Below are 23,155 nucleotides of genomic sequence, written 5' to 3'. Positions count from 1 at the left end.
GCTCAGGATTCCAGAACCACAGTCTGCCAGTTGTTGACCGTTAGTGACATACCAAATATTACTGAGATCTCTGCAAGATATCTGGGTTTGCACGAAACAGCTGAAATACTACTCAGAATAAGAAAGTACCTGGGGTGAAATAACCCTTCAGGAAGCCTAATAAAAGAAGAAAGGAAATGTGCCATTTAAAGCTAAAATTGCTTTCCTGAAGCATGGTCAAATCATACATGAAACACAATGGCCTTTCCATGCCAGAGGAGTAATAGCTCATTTCCCCTGCACGCCCTGGACTCTCTTTTCCCTTAAGTTTTATTACATGTTTAACTACACATTATTGGTTATTCCAAGTGCACGAACTTATGACAGATCAGAAGGATCTATTCATTCTAGAAACTGTTGAACATTCAGTTGGCGTGATTTAAACTGAAAGTTGCTCCACTCGTAGAGCACACCAGTGCTTCATTATCCAGTACCCAGAGATTATCCAGATTAGACTTTATGTGTGCCCTTTCCAGCTTCTAGATATCCACTTGCCACTGTCTTTTTGCAGTTTTACTCCTCCCAAGCACTACCACGCACTACCTCAGTCTGCACTGAGGACGCAGATGGAGATGAAAAGGGTTAACCACTTACACAAAGAGAGAGCTGAAAGTCTAGCTAAAACTGTGTCTTGGGACTTTCTATAGACTCTGAATAAATATAGCCTCTCCAGTCATTGCCCTCCCCCCCCCCCACCCCATGTACACCCTTTAACAAGGGTTGTCTGAGGACTGAGCCAAGAACCAGGGTCTGTTATAGGTTGGGCTAGTCCCAAGCAAACTGTGAAACAGATGAAAATTAATTTCGCAAGTGCTCTACCATGGTTCCCACCACACATCTGCCCCAGTGCTTCCTTCCAGGTACTCAGTATCAGTCTGAATTTCAAAACCCTGCTTAACTAACAACTGGCAACAGCCAAGTCTAATTCTGCCCCACAGTGTCTACATGTTAACCAGGATTAAAACTCAAGCAAACAGCCTGCCAGAGAGACTTAGAGAAAGCTCCAAATGAAGGTAGAGGCTATGTGTGTTCCATTCATGTGTATATCCCCAGGACTTGACCCTTAGGAGGAATTCAATAAATATTTGTTAATGGACAAATAAATTAGTAAATGACATGACATGGATGGCAGAGCATGGCCTGCCATTGGGGAGAGTTTGACAGAAAGGACTCCCAACTAGTAGGAACAGCTACAAGGGCACAGAGCTGCCCACCTGGGACTGAGAAGTACCTTTCCTTCCTTCCTTCCTTCCTTCCTTCCTTCCTTCCTTCCTTCCTTCCTTCCTTCCTTCCTTCCTTCCTTCTTTCTTTCTTTCTTTCTTTCTTTCTTTCTTTCTTTCTTTTTCTAATGTTTATTTTTGAGAGAGAGAGAGTGAGCATGAGTGGGGGAGGGGCAGAGAGAGAGGGAGACACAGAATCTGAAGCAGTCTCCAGGCTCTGAGCTGTCCACACAGAGCCTGACGCAGGGCCCCAACTCACGGACCACGAGATCATGACCTGAGCTGAAGTCGGATGCTTAACCGCCTGAGCCACCCGGGTCCCCCGAGAAGTATCTTTTCAACTAAGTTGGTCTCCTGGCTCATTTCCCTGTCACACACCCCAGGTCTCTAGTGCTGGTGGTCCCCACCCCAGTCATCTGAAATTCAGTCCTGAGATAGGGTGGAAAGTGTCCTCAACCTCAGACTCCATTGTGCATTTTCTGGGATGGCATTTTGGGTTTGTTTTTGTGTGTTGTCTTTTGTTGGTTTATTTGGTTGGTTTTGCTTTTTTATAAATAGTGCCTCGAGCTGCTGATAAAGTAGCCTGGTATACATGGGTGGCCCTCAACTGCTTGGCATTATTTGGACCTGCTTTGTTTGCTTACATTGATCTTAAGAAGATCAGAAGAATTTGGATATGTTTGGGTTAGGATTTAGGTCTGGATACTACATATAGGCCAGCTTTTAATTCCTTCTTTTCTTCTTGTATTAAGTCCATGGGCACTTAGAATCCCCTAGTGCAAAAAGAGGCAGCACGTAGAACTTGAGGTCAAAGCTGTCAGCTTACATGTTCCCCCCATTCCAGAAAAGACTAGAGATTCTGGATGTCTCAATCCATAGCCTCAGTTGGCTTCAGTGCTGGTTTTCTTCTTGTTCTTTATAATAACTGACTTCTTTGAACTTCATTACAGATGCCAGTGAATCAGAGAGTTCATTGGAGAAGCTAACTTAGAGTTAACTTATGGTTAACTAACTCCTCTAACTCTTGCACAGTTTGAATCTGCTTTCCCATCGATAGAATTTTCCTATGACTGACCCTGCTAAGTTGCTAAGTCAGCTTCCCCACCCTTCCCCCAGACTCCCTCTCTTGTATCAGGCCCACTGAATGCACAGAGATGCTTCTGCCGTCAGAGAGAGAGGCTTGTGCACAGAGGGGAGACCTGGCTCAGAAGGGCCAGTAGTCAAGCATTGGAGAAAAGTCTTCACTGGCAACATTGGAGAAATGCTCTGATCTTGTGTTTTTACCGTAGAAGTGGGTGGAAAGGGGAATTTGTGGCTAGTTCCTTTCATCTTGTTGGTGGTTGCTTTTCTTGGATAAAGTAGCAACATTCCTCAAAAACTAGAAATCACGACCCTTTGGATTGAAAATGTATATAGCAGCTCTAATTTTTCAAACCTAGAATGGGGTGACAAAATCAATTTATGGAAGGTGTTAAGACTGTAGGTGTTATTATTGCGGAAGGTAAGGCAATGTGGGCTAATGGAAGGAGGAACAGCATGCCTTTTGCTGCTGTCTTGTAGCTCCCATGCTTTTTTTGAAGTGCCCATGGAGGAAAGATGAGTGAAGACAGACCCTGTTTTTTTGTTTTGTTTTGTTTGTTTGTTTTAAGCCTAGAAAGTTAGGTTGTATACTTTACCTGCTTCCCTTTGGAGGCATTTAAGACATTTGGACATAAATGGTATCTGTAACTTCCTTTCTCTTGCTAGGAAGTGCTCTGAACCAGAAATGATGTAGATGTGGAGTCAGCTGTGAAATTCTCATGTTTCTGGTGGCTATAAAACCCAGTGCATTTTTTCCTGGCTGGGTGACATGGTATTAACCCTAAGTGAAAGAGTGGGCCAATCTTTAGACTTTTGTCTCCAAGTTCTCAAAGGCAGAGAGTACTCCATGCTTGGTTACTGGTACCTAGTTGAATGGGTTTAACAGTTGTATTGTCTAGTTTTAACCTCCACGAAATGAACATATGACTTTAAAAGACCCCTGTAGGGGCATCTGGGTGGCTCAGTCAGTTAAGTGTCTGACTTCGACTCAGGTCATGATCTCACAGTTCATGGGTTTGGGGCCCACGTCAGGCTCTATGCTGACAGGTTATGTGGAGCCTGCTTTGGATTCTGTGTCTCCTTCTCTCTCTCTGCTCCTCCCCTGCCCATATGCTTGTACATGCTCTCGCTCTCTCTCAAAAATAAACATTAAAAAATAAATAAAAATAAAAGACTCCTATAAAGGAACCATGGATTAAAGATAGCATTCTAGGGTTGCCTGGGTGGCGCAGTCAGTTAAGCGTCCGACTTCAGCCAGGTCACGATCTCGCGGTCCGTGAGTTCTAGCCCCGCGTCAGGCTCTGGGCTGATGGCTCAGAGCCTGGAGCCTGTTTCCGATTCTGTGTCTCCCTCTCTCTCTGCCCCTCCCCCGTTCATGCTCTGTCTCTCTCTGTCCCCCAAAAAATAAATAAACGTTGAAAAAAAAAATTAAAAAAAAAAAAAAGCATTCTATCAGTACATCCCTGAGAGAACCAAATAGACAAAAATTGAACACAGGAAACACTTCTCCTATGCCTCCCAAAAATGGTTTGCCAATCACATTGTAAGGTGACAGTGTTACAGGGTAGACACAGTGACAGTCTCTTGTGATTTGCCAAGCATTAGCCAGAAAACCATCAAAATTATTAAAATGTCACTGGGGGATATGGATGAAAATTTACATGTGTAATTGTTACGATAGCTTTCACTCTAAGTGTATTTTGAACTATTAAGTAGTGATGTGATAGCTTGCATCGATAATTTATCAGTTAACAAAGAATAAATAAAGTAATGAAGTTGGAGGTTCTATGTTCGAATGCTTGGAACCCATTGAACTAGGAAATAGCACCTACTAAAGTTGGTGGTCAGAGTTTGGTGGTCTGTTCAAAGATAGAGTGGCCACAGAGGACAGGCCTGCCTGCAAAATCTGAGGGATGATAGAGGCCACTGACAAGAAGTGGGAAGGCATATACAAACCAGGAGGACAGGAAATCTCCCTGTCATTCCAGAGGTATGCAGAACTAAGGACGCAGCTTAAGAAAGTGGACACAAACTCACCAAAGCAACAAGTTCTATCTGGCAGCTGGTTCTTGGGCAAACTGAGGATTATCAGCTCATCTGGCCAGATGGAGGCCCATCGGGTATGGCTAACTCATGCCAGCCTTGCCATCCAGCCCTCTGTGGGACTCAGCATTCAGCAAACACAAATAAAAGTATATGGTAGGGTTTTATTTTTATTTTTATTTTTTTAATGCTTATTTTTGAGAGACAGAGCGTGTGAGCAGGGGAGGGGCGGAGAGAGAAAATCCCAAGCAAACTCCACACTGTTAGCACAGAGCCCGATTCAGGGCTGAAACCCATGAACTGTGAGATCATGACCTGAGCCAAAGGTGGTCGCTTAACTGAGCCATCCAGATGCCCCATGGTAGGTTTTGATTAGAACCTTTGACCTCTTGCATTTAATCATCCTAGTGTGGCTTTTCCAGTTAAAGCAAATAAACTTCAGAGTTTCTGTCACTTTTTAAGGTCTCTGGAAAGAAAAGGCCTAGGAAAAGCTCTTGCCAGGGCTGCTGCAGTCACTTGTGCAGGTTTGGCTCTGCAGAAAGGTTTCCAGAAGGGCTGATCTGCCTGAAGGGGCACCTTTTCCTAAGTCATGCAAAGACACTTATGTTGTCCTGCCATGGCTTTGCAGTCAATTTTGGCAGAATAGAGCCAAAAATCAGAAAAAAAGATCCAACAGGCAAAACACTAAGTCTAACGAATTTTCATCCTTCATCCCAGAGTGTGGCTTTATGTAGGCCCAGGTAACGTAGGTTCACGTTGCCATCATCTTCAGTGTTGTTAGAGAAGCCACTTGAATTCAGATTAGGTGGTGCAGAGAAGCCCAGTGTGAGAATTGTATTGCAGTCACCAGGAGCCACCCCAAAGACAGCAGGGATAAAAAAAAAAAAAGGAAGAGCACGTAGATTTCGTTTTGTGACCAAGACTTTTTGAGTTGCTGCACAAATGCCATTAGTTTCCAACAATTAACAAGCTGTGTGTTTCTCATTCTCATTAACTGCTGCCACTCTTTCCCAGACACACTTGCTTTAAGGTCTCCACCCACTGTGTGACTAAGAAGGGGAGTTAGTTGTGGCCCAGACTAGAAGTGAAAGAGAGCTCACTGGAGGATGGGAAGGTGTTCTCTCCACATACAAAGCTGGGAGCCATGTAATCAAACCAAGCAGCACTGAGAGCCCAGCCCGCCTCCCTGGCAGCTCTTTTCATCACAGTGTGCTCTGGGTTACAGAAGACCTGTAAAACTGCATAGTAATGGCTGATTCCTCAGCAGGAATAAACATGTGCTTTGAGTTTTCCAAATGAGTCAGACGCACGCTGTGAGATAAATACTGATAGCAAGCAGATGTGACGTGTGCTTTTCAAGAGGGACAGAGAGGGATCATGTGTTGGCATCTCCCACACTTTCTGAGATGATAGACTGACACTTAATGGGGTCTGGTCCCTTAACAAGAAACATTGGGTGATTTTCCCCCCTCATTCTTTCTTTCTGTAAGAAGAATCTACATTTTAAGCCTTAAATGTAAACGTGTCCTGGCTCCAATTTGTCGGCTGACTCTAATCGCCTCGGAACTTATATAAACTCTAGGTGAGTAATTTCCCCAAGTACAGTGCCCCCTTGGAATGTGTGTGCTGTGAACTCAGATTAAACTTTTAACCTCACATTTTTCTGGGAAGGATTATGATCCATGTTTTTATTGTTTAAAAAAGGCAGTCAGAAACTCAAAAAAGTCTAGTGCCCTTCCCGTGGTTGAGTCGGTACATCCTAACATGAGCCTTTGCCTTGTGCTTTGCGTGCCCAGGGATTGTAGACACATGTGGCCCCCTAAAATTGGGATATTGTGCCAGAATTGAAACCAGAAGGCACCAGCACTCTTGTGTTCCTTATGGCACTTCCAACTGAATTGTGAACTGTTTGTAGAGCCCTGTGCCCTCCCAGCTCAACTGCAGAAACCCTGAGTGTCTTTTTGCTGATGCACGCCATGTCCCAGTTGCCAAGTGACATACATAACACATTCGTCAGCAGAGTAGGAGATCTGAGACCAAGATTTCTGCTGCATTCTTGCACACCCTGCTTTCATTCACCTCCTCTCCTTCTTCCAACACTTGGGTCAGCAGATGCTAGGCTCTCCCCAAGTGTTTACAGAATCAGTCCCAGATGCCAAGCTCTAAGATAGAACATTTCTTTGCAACCTTGTCCCTGTCCCTGTACACATTAATCACTTGCTCAGATGTTTAACTGAGTCTGTTAGCCCTTTAATAGAGGGCTTTTTTTTTTTTTCTTTTAACTGAGTTGGCATTAATGTAGAAACAAGTGGGTTGGTTTATTCTCCCAGGAGTTTCTGGTTATTTGTACTTAATTTTTGTCTGAGGACTACCAGGAGGCAGCTGGCATGAGATCCTGGGAGCAACAATGGTCTGAGTATCAAGCATTGGTTCTGCTGCCAGTTCATTGTGTAGCATTGGACAACTCAGTGTATCTGACAGGGCCTCGGCTTGCCCACTTGTAAAATGGAGGTGTTGGACTCCGTGGTCTTCCTGTTGAAACTGTAGTAGTCCTATTAGTTTTACTGTGAGGTTTCCAGGAAAGCAAACACCAAGCAAAAGGCAAAAATGGGAAAGCTCCAAGGCAGAAAGTTACTGCTTACTATATTAAAATTGCTCTGCAGTGCCCTTTGAATGTGTTTCGGTGCAAGACTCTTCTGTAAACAGTGTGATGCTATTTTCATGTTCTGTTTCATCATCCAGTGGATATTTGGATTCTTGAACAAATGAGAAGTTATGCTGGCACTGGAAGGACAGGGGAGGCTGTGGTAGCATCATTTCTATCCCAGTGTTTGGAAAACTGATTGAATCATTGGTTGCTGGTGTTAGCTTTCCTCAACATTCATATGCAGGCATGCACCCTTGAGGCCCCCAGTATACCAGACTGCTTCCTACCTGCTCCCTTTACCTGGGCCCCTCTTCTCTGTCCCGTGGAATCAAAAAGCAGAATCAGGTGTAGCTTTTTTTTATATTTTGGGTTTGATGTTGTTGTGTTAGCATCACCAATGCCAAACAGCTGGAATTTGACCAGGTAGCAAATGCCATAGGCAAGAGTCGTGGGGGGAAAAAAGCATCCCTGTATTCCTGTCTCCAGAAGAAATTTGGAGGATTGGGGTTTGCTCTGAGGAAAGACTGATGTAGCCAGTTATCTCAAACTCTGGAAGATACCAGCATGTGTACCTGTGCCTCCAGCAGCCACCACTGTGAAGCCCATGTGAATACTGAAATGCAGCTTATCAAACTTCGTTACGAGTCTCCCAGGGGTCCCAGTTCTGGTTCTGGAGTATTCATTGACTTGTTACTTTTACAAACATTTGTTGAGCACATATATGTGTGTGTGTGTATATATATATATATATGGAGCTGTGGTGAGGCGCTGGAGATACAAAGATAAATGCAAATTGCCTTCAAGGAGTTTATGATCTAGCAAAGGACCCAGGTGTATACCTAGTGTACTGGAGATAATATAAATGCTATCCTGGTGGCATGGATGAAAAGCCATACAGGAACAAAGACAGAAACTATGAGTTCTGCCAGGATTTCACTTGACTAAGAAACAGGCAAAGGGTCTTCCAGGCAGAGGAGTCTGCATAGACAGATGGAGAACAACACAGAAGGGCACAGCATAGTCAAGGCATGATGCAGGTCAGTGTGACTAGGTCACAGAGTCATGGTAGAAAATGGCAAAAGACAAGGCTGGAAAGGCAGATGTGATCTGGCAGAGCCTTTTCAGGGCCCACAAGTTAAATGCACATTTGTTCTCCAAAAATTTAGGAGAGTTTACAGAAATACACATAATAAACACATTAAGAAGAAATTAAACTGTAGAAAGTATGAGGGATGAGGATGGAAAAGACCATGAAAGTTAGTTGTTCATATACAGTTTATGTACAGTTAGTTGTTAGAGGTAGCACAAAAATTTGACTCTGTGCTTCCTAAAACCACAGCGAAAAGGGAAATAGGCACTTTCCTGTGCCCATATCAAGAAAGCCAGAGAAACAGGTTTGTGCTGGAACTAAGACCCAAGGGACATTTCTCCACTGATTCTCATCAAATGCTCAATGTGGAGATACAGTGGAAATATCTTCAACAACATTCTTACACTAGCAGTTTTTATAGAACTGTTTCTTATAATGTCCCTCACTGCAAGCCAATGGCATACTGCCAAAGTGTAATTCAGTAAAAGCAGCTCTACACAGGACCAGAGCGGTTCAGCCTAAGCCTGCTGCTTTTTTGATCGTTTGGCTTGATGTGCGGATACAATTTTGGGTATATAAAGGGATAGAAGTTCTTCGTATCTTTTAGGCAATCATCCATGAATATTATTTCTTACAACAGGACTCTTAAAAAGTATTGGACAGCAGGCAGTGAACTTAAGCTTCTATTCATTGTCAAAGAACTCAAGAACAAAAGAGTTTGAACCTTGGGTTATGTAACACAAATCCTTTCCAAAGATGTTTAATCATAGAAGGAAAGTAACTGTCATCCTGGACTAATAGTGTAATCCATGGCTCAGCTCCAGCTGACCTGGAATTAGGACTGGGTTGCTAAAGTGAGTTCCCTGACCTGACAGCACGTGTCTTGCTGTGAACTCTAGGTTGAAGGTAGATGTATAAAGAGCCCTTACATTATACAAGTCAAGCTGTGAGCTGAGCATCTTTTGACATTAGCCCTTTTCCTTAGCAGCTGAAGCAATAGTGTGAAGCATAAACATAGATCCAACAGGCTGGTGTGTGTGTGGCATTCACCAAATAGCATGTAAACTAAAAGAGTGTAAATTTTACTACATATAAAACACACTTTCCACATATTTATGCAACATTGTACAATTTATAAAGTAGATTTCCATCATTCTGACCCAGCATCTGATTTGAATTGCATAAAACTTTGAGCAGGACTGGTATGATTATCCCATAATACAGATGAGAAAACTAAAGGCTTGACCAAGTTGACGTGGACATGGGGGAGGAGAACAAGGGTCATAACCTGGGTCTTTTATTTTTTTCTTTCTTCCAAGATGTATCTGACTTATCCAAAAGAATAGTGAATTGTAGGTTATGATAACTGTGCTCAGCAGCCACCAGGCTATATACTGCCAATTGGAAAAAATTCCATGCACTGTAGGGATGGAAGGCTCCCTGCAGTTTAACCCAGAAAAAAAAATATCAACTCCTTAGGCAGAAATGCTAAAGCCATGTACTTCCTATTTCCTGTGCTCCCTGGATGGTCCCAGGTACTCATGGGCCAGAGACCATCCAAGGATTTGTTCTTTCGGTCTTCTATTTACTAAACATACAAAGTTTATTGCCACACATGAGTGTGTGGACGTGCATGTTCTCAGTATAATGTAAGATTAGTTACAAAAACATTGTATAAACTTTAAGTAATCTTATCTGTTGATATTAAATGATGAGATCTTCCCAAAGGTACTTACTCACTATAGATGTAAGGATGAACTTGAACTCTGTATATTGTAATAATTGGTTTTCTGAGTACTCTACTTAAGTAAAAATAAACTCTTGCTGCCTCCTACCTACTTTTTCATTGAACATCCAAAGAGCTAACTTGTATCTAGTTACTTTGGTGTGCAGCAGGGAATTTGTGGTTGTAGGCTGTTTTCTCTTGGTCCCCCCCAAAAATACAAATAGGAAGTAAAATTCAGACATCGATGGCACAGTGCACTAATTATAAACTACTGTCCCAAAAGACAGAATCTCCTCCCGATCAACAAGAGTTCTTACAACAAGAGAGCCACAGGCACTCAAAAAGTTGATCTCAAGATAGCACTAAATATCTCCAGTTTATTGCCCAAGAGGAGATGGCAGATCTTAATATGGCATACTGCCTGTTAACTTATAACATGTTGTGTATTTGCTGAAAAATGGAGACACTTTTGCTGCAGTTACTTGCCAAAGATACCCCAAAGTAACCCCTCCCCAAATCAATCAGGGTAAAACATTCCAGAACATCTTTCCCTATTCTCTTCTCTGTTTGGGCACACACATTACCACGCACCCCTTTCCATTTGGCATCCAGTTGGTACATACTCTTCAAATGAGAGATATCATCTCCTAAGTCTTTTTCAGTTCAAAACATTGGGAGTCTACAAGATGAAAGTAGGTACATACCCAAAGAGCTTTCTTCTCTCCAACCTCCCAAGTTGTTAGAGATGGAGTTCATGTTAAGTCGGTGGAAACAAGACTCTGTGACATCCAAACCTGAGACTGGTTTGGAAAAAGCCATTAAATGGCTCTGCAGTAAAACTGGAAATTCACATGAGAAAGAAAGGAAGGAAGAGAGAAAGAGTGGAACCAGTTCCCCATCAACACACAGCTTCCCTCAGCCACCTGCATGGTTACTTCCTAACAGATCCCAGTTTGCTGCTGTGGGGATGATGTCTGACCCACCAGTGTAGCAGGCAAGGACTGTCCTTGTGTCTTTGTGACCTGCTGCTGTACTGTGACCAGGGCATTAGGAAAACAGGGCCTTCTTAAGTCTTTAGGATTGTAATTCATGCACCAAAGGAGCCTTTGCCTTTGTTATCTTTTTAACCTTTAAGTACAGTAAAGATCATCTGCTAAATGATCTTTTGTGCCTTGAAATAGTTAATGGAACATTTCTGAAAATATCCGGGTCCTGGAAAGTAGTTTCTGCTTTGAAAGATTCTAATTCAACTTACTCATCTTGCCTCTTTTTCAAAAATAGCTCACAGGACAACAGGCGTAGGCCTGTTCCGTAACAAACCACTGTTTGTGCAGCAAGACTGGCTTCCCTTCCCAGATTTTGAGAGCATCTGAGGCCTGCTCTTGGGAAATGCAGATGTGATTTGGAGCACTCTAGCCCCTTGCTGGGCAAAGCACTTACGGGTCCTAGGATAGGCCTCGGGTTGACATGGCATCCTGTGAAATTAGAGTCTGACATTGTGTTTGCTGTATGTTTTTATTTATTTGTGCGTTTTTTAAAGGTTTACTTACTTTAGAGAGGGGCAAGGGCAGAGGATCTGAAGCAGGCTGTGCAGTGACAGCAGAGAGCCCCACATGGGGCTTGCACCCACGAACCGTGAGATCATGACCTGAGTCGAAGTTAGGCACTTAACTGACTGAGCCACCCAGGTGCCCCTTTGTGCTTTTAATGTTAAGGAAAAATTCCATCAGGATCTTATCGTTGGCCTTTCAATTAGAATGAAAGCCAGTCATCAGAAAGCTGTAGATGAGGTCTGTGGATACCATGGCAGAAAATGGATTTGCATCTGTGGCCTGATCTGTGAGTGTGATTTTGACCACAGATGAGATTTCCACATCCATTGGCCAGGGTCAGGGCTGAACAATTTTTCAGAGGTGCTGTGCCATGTTTTCAGCTCTGTTCTTCAGGCTTGAGTCTGTGGGTGGCATTTTGAGTGAGCTTGATTCTCTCGGGGAGTAGGTGGAACAGAGAGGATGATTATTCTGAAATAGTGGGAGAAGACCAGTGATGACCTTATTTTTGACCTTGTGGTTGGATTAAAGAATCCCCAAAGGGGCTTGCTGTTACAGTAGCTTGGAGAGTTTCCACTTAAGTATATATGGCACTATGTCATTTTAAAAAATTGCTGCATAGTATTGTACAGCATGGCTGTGTGTGTGTGAAATGGATATAGGTATCTTTTCAAACATCCTTTCCTTATTCTGCCTGAAACAGCTTCCTTTTCAAAGTTACACTGGTTGGAAGTCTATCAATGATAAATTCAATATTGTCAATAAGCTCATCCTTTCAATTGTTAATACCCTTGGGAGAGTTGTGGCTAGTTGTTCTATTTTCACAATAAATTGTGAATCATACAGACAAGTTGTTTCTTTCTAACACCTGGCTTACATACTCACCAGGAGAGGAAATGTTTGTTATAGAAGGAAGAGGTCATCAGAATCCAGGGGCATTGGAGAGGGCAGCAAGTGAGGAAATGCCACTAGCTGATAGGCACAGTGAGTTCACCGGGAGCCGGGAGACAGGTAGATGGCATTCGGGAGAAAGAAGAACAATGCAGAGATGGGGAAAGGAGGACTCCAAAGTGATGGGGACAGGAGGACTCCAAACTTCTCCCTATGTTGAAAGTGTAAAGCAGACCCTGGCTTGGGACAAAAGGTGTGTGATCTCGCAAGTGTTCCTTGGCCTGAAGGAAAGGGAGCAGTAATGGTGAGTGAGAATTTTATAAGCACAGTCAGTTATTACAAGTACTGATGTGTCTGCTCCTCTTCAAGTGTCCCTGGGACTCTGATTTTGTGACAAAAGCTGGCTTCAGGGTCACATTAATTAGTTGGTAGCCCATCATTGCCAGGAATACCTCCCATTGTTTCTCCAGTGTTATCTCTATTTAGTCCATCCCTGTGACATACTGGCTCTTGGACATTGGCTGGCCACAAGTAGTTAATCAGTTCAGTAAGTTAAAGTTGAGGTTTACCACCTTCACTGGATGTATGCTTGGCATTTGGGGAGACCCACATACATATGTTTGAGTGAATCTCTTCATAAAAAGGTGGGTGGGGGCGCCTGGGTGGCTCAGTCGGTTAAGCATCTGACTTTGGTTCAGGTCATGACCTCTTGGTTCATGAGTTTGAGTATCGCATTGGGTGAGCTCAAGCCCCACTTCAGGTGAGCATGAGTCCCACTGTGGGTGATCCCTGCTTCTCTCTCTCTCCCGCCCCCCGGCCCCCCCCCCCCCCGCCTCTAGTGGGATTCTTTCTCTCTCTGTGTGTCTCTCTTTCCCTCCCTCTCTGTGTGGGATTCTCTCTAGTGGGATTCTCTCTCTCTGTGTGTCTCTCCTCCCTCTCTTGCTCTGCACCCCCACACATGCACTCTCTCTCTCAAAAAAAAAAAAAAAAAAGGTAGGTGGCTAATGCTAGCTGCTACTTGGAAGGCATGTGAGTGTGTGCAGTATTGATGGCGCCATGCTAATTAAGACTAATGGCCAAGAGAGCCATTGCTGATGACCCAATTAGGCAGATTTAGTTAGAGATTATACAGATAACTCTGGTTAAGACATCAATCTAGTTCAATTTTACAAGGCTTCCATTTAAAATGAGGTGGTATTTGACTATAATAAAATAGTATAATAAGTAGTTTACTGTGTCTTGCCATTATGGAAGCTGAGTGCTACTAACAGCCTTAAAAATTACCATTTTAGCTTGATTTTTTTCATGTACCAATTATGTAGATGGCTTATTACCAAGTTCTTTTTGCTCATTATCCCTCCTGTTGTCCAGCTGAGATTGTTTTACAGTTCCCTAGCCCCTTGACAAGAAGGTAGACCTGAAAAGGTGAAGCTCACATCTATCTGCCTAGCAGCAAATCTAGTAAAACATTTTGTGGGGAAGATACTGAAACTATTGGCTGAAAACAGACCTATGTGTTCCCGCATGGATTACATTTTCCTTTGATTCCCTTAGATCCCCAATGTTGGAAAGAGCTAACAATTGGCTGAACTGAATATTTCTTGGTAGGATAAAAAGTAAACTCAGCAGGATTCTGCTTTATATGGCATTAATTTTGTTACATGTAAGTGATAAATCCAACAGGATTTTGAAGATTTTCAAATTACACATGATTTGTTCAGTGATTACACTCATCAAAACAGTTTTTGCCTAATTCTGTAAATACTGTCAACAAAGTTTCTGAATTTTCTTAGAGTACATTATTTTTAAGAGCTATAAAAATAGTCATTTATAGTTGTATCTGAATCAATGGTGCTGAGATTGATAGTTCTCAAATATTGCATAAGAAAATATCACCGAGAGATTGCCCTATGGCTTAGAAGCCTTCAAACATTTCTTATGTTTTTGTTTTTTAATTTTTACTTTTGAGAGAGAGACAGAGCATGGGCAGGGAGGGACAGAGAGAGAGGGAGACACAGAATCCAAAGCAGGCTCCAGGCTCCGAGCCATCAGCACAGAGCCCAATGCAGGGCTTGAACCCACGAACCGTGAGATCATGACCTGAGCTGAAGTCAGCGCTCAACTGACTGAGCCACCCAGGTGCCCCACTTCAAACATTTCTTAAATGAGGAGAGGGAAATCACAATATTATACCAGTAGAAATTTTATCATGGGGCTTAAACTGGATGCAGAAGTTTTTCTGCCTCTTGCCTTTAAGCACGGGTTTGGTGGGGAGGAGAAAGGGGGGGAGTGAGAGGATCGAGAAAAGGAAAAAGGCTAGTAGAAGGGTATTCCAGCTTCTGCTAGTTTATTGCTTTCTCTAACGCGCCTAGTCACTGCCATATGATAAATGCCTCAGTGCACCCTTCAGTTTCTTGCCCTGATGCAAGAAAACACCAGCTAAAGAAGGACATATGTTACCCCCCTTGGAAAAAGAAATAACAAATAATTAAGACCACAGCTCAGAGGGACCCACATTTATTGGCAATAAAAGGCAGCTGTGCTGACAACTCTACCAATTAATCTGCCAAAAGCGAGCTTGTCACTGTGTTAGAAAACAGCACTGGAAACATCCAGGGATCTATATAAAGCTTGGACAGCAGTCTTAAAGAACATGGGCAGCAGTGTGGTACCCCACCCTTCAGCAGATGAAGTAGAGTTCTCCATTCTTGCCCAACAAAACTCCTCACCACGTGGAGAGCCCCTGAAGCCTCAGTGAGGAGTGCAGCTGGCCCCTTTCAGAGGTTCTGTGCCTCTGGAAGGTACCAATAGGAACAATAACTTTTTGGAAGTTACATTTTTTTTGGACCTTGAGCTCTTTCAGGTGTTTCACTAAATCTTCACAATTATGCTACTAGGCAAGTATTAGCATCGTAGTGGCCACAGGTGAGGAAACTGAGGCACAGAGCTTCCAAATTCAGGTCTCCCTGGCTTCCATATTCATTATTTTCCCATAACAACATAGGTTTCCAGATGAAGCAGCAAGAAATGTGTGTTCTGGGCCTGGCTTCCATGAATTTATGGTGTGACTTTGGGCAAATCGTTTAACTTCTCTGGGCCTCGGCTCTGTAGCTAAGAAATGAAAGGTTATTCTTGTAAAACTAAACATACTCTTACCATACAATCCAGCGATCATACTCTTTGACATTTACTCAAAGGAGATGAAAACTTATGTCTACACTAAAACCTGTGCACAGATGTTTATAGCAGCTTTATTCATAATTGCCAAAACTTATAAGCCACCAAGATGTCCTTCAGTAGGTGAATGGATAAACTATAATGCATCCAGATTATGGAATATAATTTAGCATTAGAAATAAAGAAGCTATGGGGCGCCTGGGTGGCGCAGTCGGTTAAGCGTCCGACTTCAGCCAGGTCACGATCTCGCGGTCCGGGAGTTCGAGCCCCGCGTCGGGCTCTGGGCTGATGGCTCAGAGCCTGGAGCCTGTTTCCGATTCTGTGTCTCCCTCTCTCTCTGCCCCTCCCCCGTTCATGCTCTGTCTCTCTCTGTCGCAAAAATAAATAAACGTTGAAAAAAATTTAAAAAAAAAAAAAGAAATAAAGAAGCTATCAGGCCATGAAAATACATGGAGGAGGGGCGCCCGGGTGGCTCAGTCGGTTAAGCGTCCGACTTCGGCTCAGGTCATGATCTCTCAGTCTGTGAGTTCGAGCCCCGTGTCGGGCTCTGTGCTGATAGCTCAGAGCCTGGAGCCTGTTTCAGATTCTGTGTCTCCCTCTCTCTGACCCTCCCCCATTCATGCTCTGTCTCTCTCTGTCTCAAAAATAAATAAACGTTAAAAACAAAATTAAAAAAAAAAAAGAAAATACATGGAGGAGACATAAATGCATATTACTAAGTGAAGGAAGCCAGTCTGAAAAGGCTACGTATTGTATAATTCCAACTGTGTGACATTCTGGAAAAGGCAAAACTATGGAGACAGTAAAAATGTCAGTGATTGTCAGGTGTAATGGGGAGGGAGGGATGAATACATGGAGCACAGAGTTTTTTAGGGCAATGAATCTACTGTGTGTGATGCTATAATGGTGAATACACGTTATTATACATTTATCTAAACCCACAAGATGTGCAACATCAGGAATGAACTCTAATGTGAACTGTGGACTTTGGGTGATCATGATGTGTCCATGTAGGTGTGTCACCTATAACAAATGTGCCACTCTGATGGGGGATGTGGATAATGGGGGAGACTGTGCAAGTGGGTAGGCAGGAAGTACATGGGAAATCTTGTACCTTCCCCTCAATTTTGCTGCAAACCTAAAACTGCCTTAAAAATAGTCTTTTTTTTTTTTTTTTTTAAATGGGAGGATAGAAATTCTAAGGTCTCTTACCAAAGTGCTTCTCCAGCTTTAATGAGCCAAAGGAATCACTTAAGGATCTTGTTAAAATGCGGATTCGGATTCAGTAGGTCTGGGGGGAGGCCTGATGTTCTGCTTCTGAGAAGCTTCCATCCAGGTGATGCTATTGCTGCTTGTGCACAGATAGCACTTTGAGTGTGGAGGTCTTTTATTTTTTATTTTTTTTTTAACTTTTATTCATTTTTGAGAGAGAGCGACAGAGCATGAGCAGGGAAGGGGCAGAGAGAGGGAGACACAGAATCCGAAGCAGGCTCCAGGCTCTGAGCTGTCAGCACAGAGCCTGACGCGGGGCTTGAACTCATGAACTGTGAGATCATGACCTGAGCCGAAGTCGGATGCTCAACCAACTGAGCCACCCAGGCGCCCTGAGTGTGGAGGTCTTAATAGCATTATCCTCCTGAGACTCGAAGATGGCAGCAGGCATGTCTTAGTCTTCCCATCATTGCTGTATGCTCACGTTTGGTTAGATGCCTTGCATGTAATAACGTTAGACATGTTGGATCTAGTTAGTACAGAAAAGTGGCTCAAAGGGACATAGATGGATGGGAGTTTGTAACTTTAGCTGCTCAGTGATTCTGTAGTCCTCTAAAGGTTCCATTCCTCCAGGACCAAACCAAGACTGTCCTTATTCCCATCCCCACCCACAGCAGGTTTCCTATTAATCCTTTCTCCCAGGTGGGCATACCCACCCTAACTCTATCCTCAGTTCACTCTGACTGACTTGATCCAAAATGAGATGACCTTAAAGTACATCTTAATCGTAGATGACATTAGGAAACACCTACCCTTCCAGAGATTTTATTTTGCATGTTAAATCACATTCTCCCCCACATGCATTGTTACATATAAAGTTTCTTCCTCCAGTCCAACACCGCTCTTTGCTCTGGTAATCAATACCTGCACTTTATTAGCTGTCTATGGTAGTACCATGCATTTTTCCTTGTTCAGTGGAAGTGACTACTCTTAGGAATGGTTGCAGAAACCAGAAGTCAGCTTTTCATTATCTCTATGGGGAAACATATTCATAATCTCAGGACAACAATTCAAAATTTCTTTTCTTTTTTAAAAAAATCCCATTATAAACTACTTGTTTAGAGTTAGGCTTAATTAGAGTACTTTACAAATAAGGGCTTATTGTGTTGAACCTATAAAGAAGTAGATGCTATTTTTTTAACCTGATCTTTTCTTATAATGCCCAGAGGATAACACTATGTATTTTTGTATGACTATCAAGGGACAGAGGCAGCTCCAAACATTTGACCTAGATAAACAGATTACCATTCACTTCATCTGAAAATATAGGGATAATTAACTTGGACAGCCATATAAACAGCAGGGAGCTCCTCCAGAGTGTCTGCCTTCTCAAATCAGATAGCTCCTGGAGAGCTGCTGCAGAGAGGGCATTCAGCGTAGCTGCCTTTCACTGCTGTATTTTGAATTGTTCTAATGAACTGTATGGTATTGTGGAAAGAGCTCTGGGGCATTTTAGTCTTCTTGGGTTTGTTCCTATATCCCAGCCCACTCATGTTTACCCATTAGGTAAGGGTTATTAATGGATTTGTTTTCCTGAGTTAAACGAAATTTTTTTCTTCATCATGTAAAGTTGATAACTTAGTCCATTACTAGCATCAAGCCCCGGAAATCACAGAGCTGCACGAGACCTGAAAAGCTGTCCAGTCTGATCCCCCATCTGATGTCTGATTTCCCATTATAGAATCTCTGGCCTCTGGGGCCTCACACCAGTCTGCGCTCATTCACGTCCAGCTGTGGGTTGTGCGTTCCCTCAGGGCCTCTTCATCTTTGAAGAGTTCTCCTTCTAAGAAAGTTCTTCCTGAGATTGAACTGAAATCATTTCCCTCTAGTTTCCATCCTTTGATAGTCATGCAGGGAGAACAAAACAATTTTTTTCCTACACTTGACAGGGCTCCAGGTATTTTATTTTTATTTATTTATTTTTTCATTAAAAAAAATTTTTTTTAATTTTTCCTGAAGTTTGAAATATACATTTATAACTGACCCATCTCTGTTTTCACATAACACTTTTTATTTTATTTTATTTTATTCTATTTTATTTTATTTTATTTCATTTTATTTTATTTTATTTTATTTTATTTTATTTTTAATTTATATCCAAATTAGTTAGCATATAGTGCAACAATGATTTCAGGAGTAGATTCCTTAGTGCCCCTTACCCATTTAGCCCATCCCCCCTCCCTCACCCCTTCCAGTAACCCTCAGTTTGTTCTCCATATTTATGAGTCTCTTATGTTTTGTTCCCCTCCCTGTTTTTATATTATTTTTGTTTCCCTTCCCTTATGTTCATCTGTTTTGTCTCTTAAAGTCCTCTTATGAGTGAAGTCATATGATATTTGTCTTTCTCTGACTAATTTCACTTAGCAAAATACCCTCCAGTTCTATCCACATAGTTGCAAATGGCAAGATTTCATTCTTTTTGATTGCCGAGTAATACTCCATTGTATATATATATATACCACATCTTCTTTATCCATTCATCCATTGATGGACATTTGGGGTCTTTCCATACTTTGGCTATTGTCGATAGTGCTGCTATAAATATTGGGGTGCATGTGTCCCTTCGAAACAGCACACCTTTATCCCTTGGATTAATACCTAGTAGTGCAATTGCTGGGTCGTAGGGTAGTTCTATTTTTAGTTTTTTGAAGAGCCTCCATACCGTTTTCCAGAGTGGCTGCACCAGCTTGCATTCCCACCAGCAGTGCAAAAGGGATCCTCTTTCTCCAATCCTCACCAATATCGCCTGAGTTGTTAATGTTAGCCATTCTGACAGGTGTGAGGTGGTATCTCAGTTTGTATTTCCCTGATGATGAGTGATGTGGAGCATTTTTTCATGTGTCAGTAGGCCATCTAGATGTCTTCTTTGGAGAAGACATATTCATGTCTTTCGCCCATTTCTTCACTGGATTATTTGTTTTTTGGGTGTTGAGTTTGATAAGTTCTTTATAGATTTTGGATCCTAACTCTTTATCTCATATGTCATTTGCAAATATCTTCTCCCATTCTGTCGGTTGCCTTTTAGTTTTGCTGATTGTTTCCTTTGCTGTACAGAAGCTTTTTTATTTTGATGAGGTCCCAGTAGCTCATATTTGCTTTTGTTTACCTTGCCTCCTGAGACGTGTTGAGTAAGAAGCTGCTGCGGCTAAGATCAAAGAGGTTTTTGCCTGCTTTCTCCTCGAGGATTTTGATGGCTTCCTGTCTTACATTTAGGTCTTTCATCCATTTTGAGTTTATTTTTGTGTATGGTGTAAGAAAGTGGTCCAGGTTCGTTCTTCTGCATGTCGCTGCCCAGTTTTCCGAGCATCACTTGCTGAAGAGACTGTCTTTATTCCATGGATATTCTTTCCTGCTTTGTCAAAGATTAATTGACCATACATTTGTGGGTCCATTTCTGGGTTCTCTATTCTGTTCCATTGATCTGTGTGTCTGTTCTTGTGCCAGTACCATACTGTCTTGATGATTACAGCTTTGTAGTATAGCCTGAAATCCAGAGTTATGATGCCTCCTGCTTTGGTTTTCTTTTTCAAGATTTCTTTGGCTATTTGGGATCTTTTCTGGTTCCCTACAAATTTTAGGACTATTTGTTCTAGTTCTGTGAATAATGCTGGTGTTATTTTGATAGGAATTGCACTGAATGTGTAGATTGCTTTGGGTAGTATCAACTCCACGTATGTTAAGTATCGATTATACACCCCCTGAGTATATTCTCCTCATCTCCATGTCCCTTGCCAGTTGTCCTTCTGTCACTATCCTGGTCATTCTCATTTGAACAGGCTCCCAACTCTCCAATCTTCCTCAAGTTTGTGGACCACCAGAACTGGTGCCATCCTCTGGGTTCAAGTGGGACCAGCATTCTAGAGTAGTGGTTCTTGACCTTGACTGTGCATTGGAATCACCTGGACTTTACTGACCTGGGTTCAAGATTTGTACAGACTTCTGGGGTATATCATGCAACTGAGGCTGAGAACCACTACTGTAGAGTCTTTACTGATCAAAGGCATTCCTGGGTGCATGGGCTGAGTGTGGAGAAGGGATGGGGAGGGTGGTTAGGGTGGAGGAGAAGCTATAACCTGTTGTTGAATTGGTAGGTTTCTCCTTAAGATGGAACTAAGGTTACTTGGTTTTTAGGTTTTAATCTTGAAATATGTTGCATTAATACAAAACCAATATAATCATAACTTAAGTTTCACGGCTGAGCTAGGTAAGCTCATGTTTTCATGTTCCACATTTTATCATGTTTCTGGCAGGTATTTTGTTTTGCTATGGGATGTTATGACAAGGCATTTTGGGAGTTGGGATATGGGGACATACAGTCTCCCTCCTGAGGTATCACTCCCCTCCATACCTCTATCACACTACATATTACACATTAGCTACACCAGATCCCTAACTTATATTGAATTTGCTACTCACCTAAACTCCTAGTCTTTTTTCCCTCATGCTACTACTAAGCCATTACCCCATCTTATATTTCAGCAGATGCTTTTTTTTATTAATTAAAAAATTCACCTTTAATACTGATAAAGGCTAGGTAGAAGGATGTGGCTTAGGTGTACCACAGCAATGGGCTTCCCAATCCTGGACTCTAGAATTAGCTGGACTTTCCCACAGGGAATACTAGAAAACTACAGACTTCTTATGTGGGGACTGTCTTGTAAAACGTACTGCGTGGAGGCACAGACCATAAAGTGTGTTCTCTGTCTGCAGGCAGACACCCCAAAAAGGGAATTACATTTTACAAGGAAAGAAGAGGTAACTATGATGCATTGGCCCAATATGTACCACATTTACCATATTCATTGTAAATGCATGATTTCACTTAGTCTGTACAATAATTTTGTGATGTGCATGTAATTATGCCCACATTACAGAGAAGAAAGCTAGTGCTCAGAGGGGCAGAGTGCTAATAAGTGGAGTGTCAGGAGCGAAATGTGTGTCATGCCCTTTCCACCACACCATCCGCTAAGGTAAGGGAGGCACTTCATCTGTATTGAATTTCATTGTATTGGGTTCACTCCAGAATTCCAGGCTGTCAGTCTTTCTGGGTCCTATTTTTGCATGGCGTACATTTGCTAGGTTACAAAAACCTGCTCCACTGTGATGAAATGCAGAACACTTAGGAGATACTCTACCTGCCTTGGAGCAACTTGCTGTATAAAGTAGTAAGTCAGACTATACACTTGTGAAACTAATTAATCCTATATTCTTGACTCTGCATGAAAAGTAGAAGAGGGGATTTTTTTTTTCATCAGTGTGTCTGAATGATTTATACAGGTAGTTCCTAACTTGGAACAGGCAAAGTAATTTGTAAGGCAGATGTTTGATCATTTAAAGATACATTTCTCTCTAGAAATAATGTTTTACCTTCTGATCATCTGCAATGCCTGTTTAACCCACTGTGTACCTGGTATGTATAGTGAAAATACTATTCCAACTCCACCATGAATATATTATGGATTATTATAGCAGTGTATTCCTAATTCCTAGTAAAACTCCTGTCTCCCCAGTGGTGGCAGTAGCAGTTTTTAGATCTCTAGAAGATCATAGACCTGGTATGCTTGTTTAACGTGCCCAAATAATGAGTTCTTGACATTTGTAAATCCAGCAGTTTATTTCCTGATGAGAGGTGAGCACACCTACAAACTACCAACTACACCCAGTTTCAGAAGTGCAGAATATTCCAGATTTAGATACCCCTTTCTTCTCCAGTCAGTTTCATGCCAGACTTCTTGAAAATTGAGGTTTTGGAGCAGAATTATATCTCTGTACAATGAACTATTTCAAAAATTCCTTTGTACATAAATACCCACTTCTGTACTTTTCTATACTTTTCTGCACATGCTTTGGAATGCAAGGGGTCCCTTCCTGCATTTATCTGACTTACTCGGAGTCTGGCTCCACTGCCTTTGACATTTACAAAAGTCTCAAGTGCTTACCTCAGCATCTTTGACATTCTGTGGTTCTTGGGAAAAGGCTAGTTAAAATGGATGGAAATAATAAATGACTCTTTATATAGAGCCACTAGCCAGGGGCCATTTGCCCACGAGGCTGGAAGGGGGGGACCAGGAGTGAGACTCTGCACAAGACACTGTACCCCCTCTGTCTGCTCTCACTCACTTTGATTTACAACCTCCCTACCCCCCACGTGCAAACATTTATACTCTGAGTTGAAGGCTAAGGACTGTGGATAGGAAATACTTCTAAACATTTGAAGCCATTCATTTCCAGGTTTCAAACTTGATTTCAGATAGACCACTCACTCTGTTCATCACATCACATCTGTCCCAACCTTGGGGCCCTGGTCAAAAACTTCTAACCAGTGTCCTAACTAGAACCCACAACCCTAGAGATGCAGGAGGTGATGACAGTGTGTGTGTGTGTGTGTGTGTGTGTGTGTGTGTGTGTGTGTGTGTGTGT

The 23,155-nt window shown here is 42.3% G+C and overlaps 1 protein-coding gene and 1 long non-coding RNA gene across 2 annotated transcripts in view; one reads left to right on the top strand and one right to left on the bottom strand.

Annotated features, from left to right (window-relative positions):
• COLEC12 (collectin subfamily member 12) overlaps nt 1-23,155 on the top strand; it is a 201,891-nt gene that overhangs the window by 101,364 nt on the left and 77,372 nt on the right. The window lies entirely within an intron of this gene.
• LOC121033124 (uncharacterized) overlaps nt 11,500-23,155 on the bottom strand; it is a 37,293-nt gene continuing 25,637 nt past the window's right edge. Inside the window, exon 3 of the long non-coding RNA XR_005791713.1 lies at nt 11,500-11,866. This is a non-coding gene — a long non-coding RNA (uncharacterized LOC121033124). The remainder of the gene's footprint in view (nt 11,867-23,155) is intronic.

The sequence above is a fragment of the Herpailurus yagouaroundi genome, unplaced genomic scaffold (assembly GCF_014898765.1).
Source record: "Herpailurus yagouaroundi ecotype Mexico unplaced genomic scaffold, PumYag 142, whole genome shotgun sequence".
NCBI lineage: Eukaryota > Metazoa > Chordata > Mammalia > Carnivora > Felidae > Herpailurus > Herpailurus yagouaroundi.
Note: the sequence above shows the minus strand (reverse complement) of the source record. Positions and strands in the feature narration are given on the sequence as shown.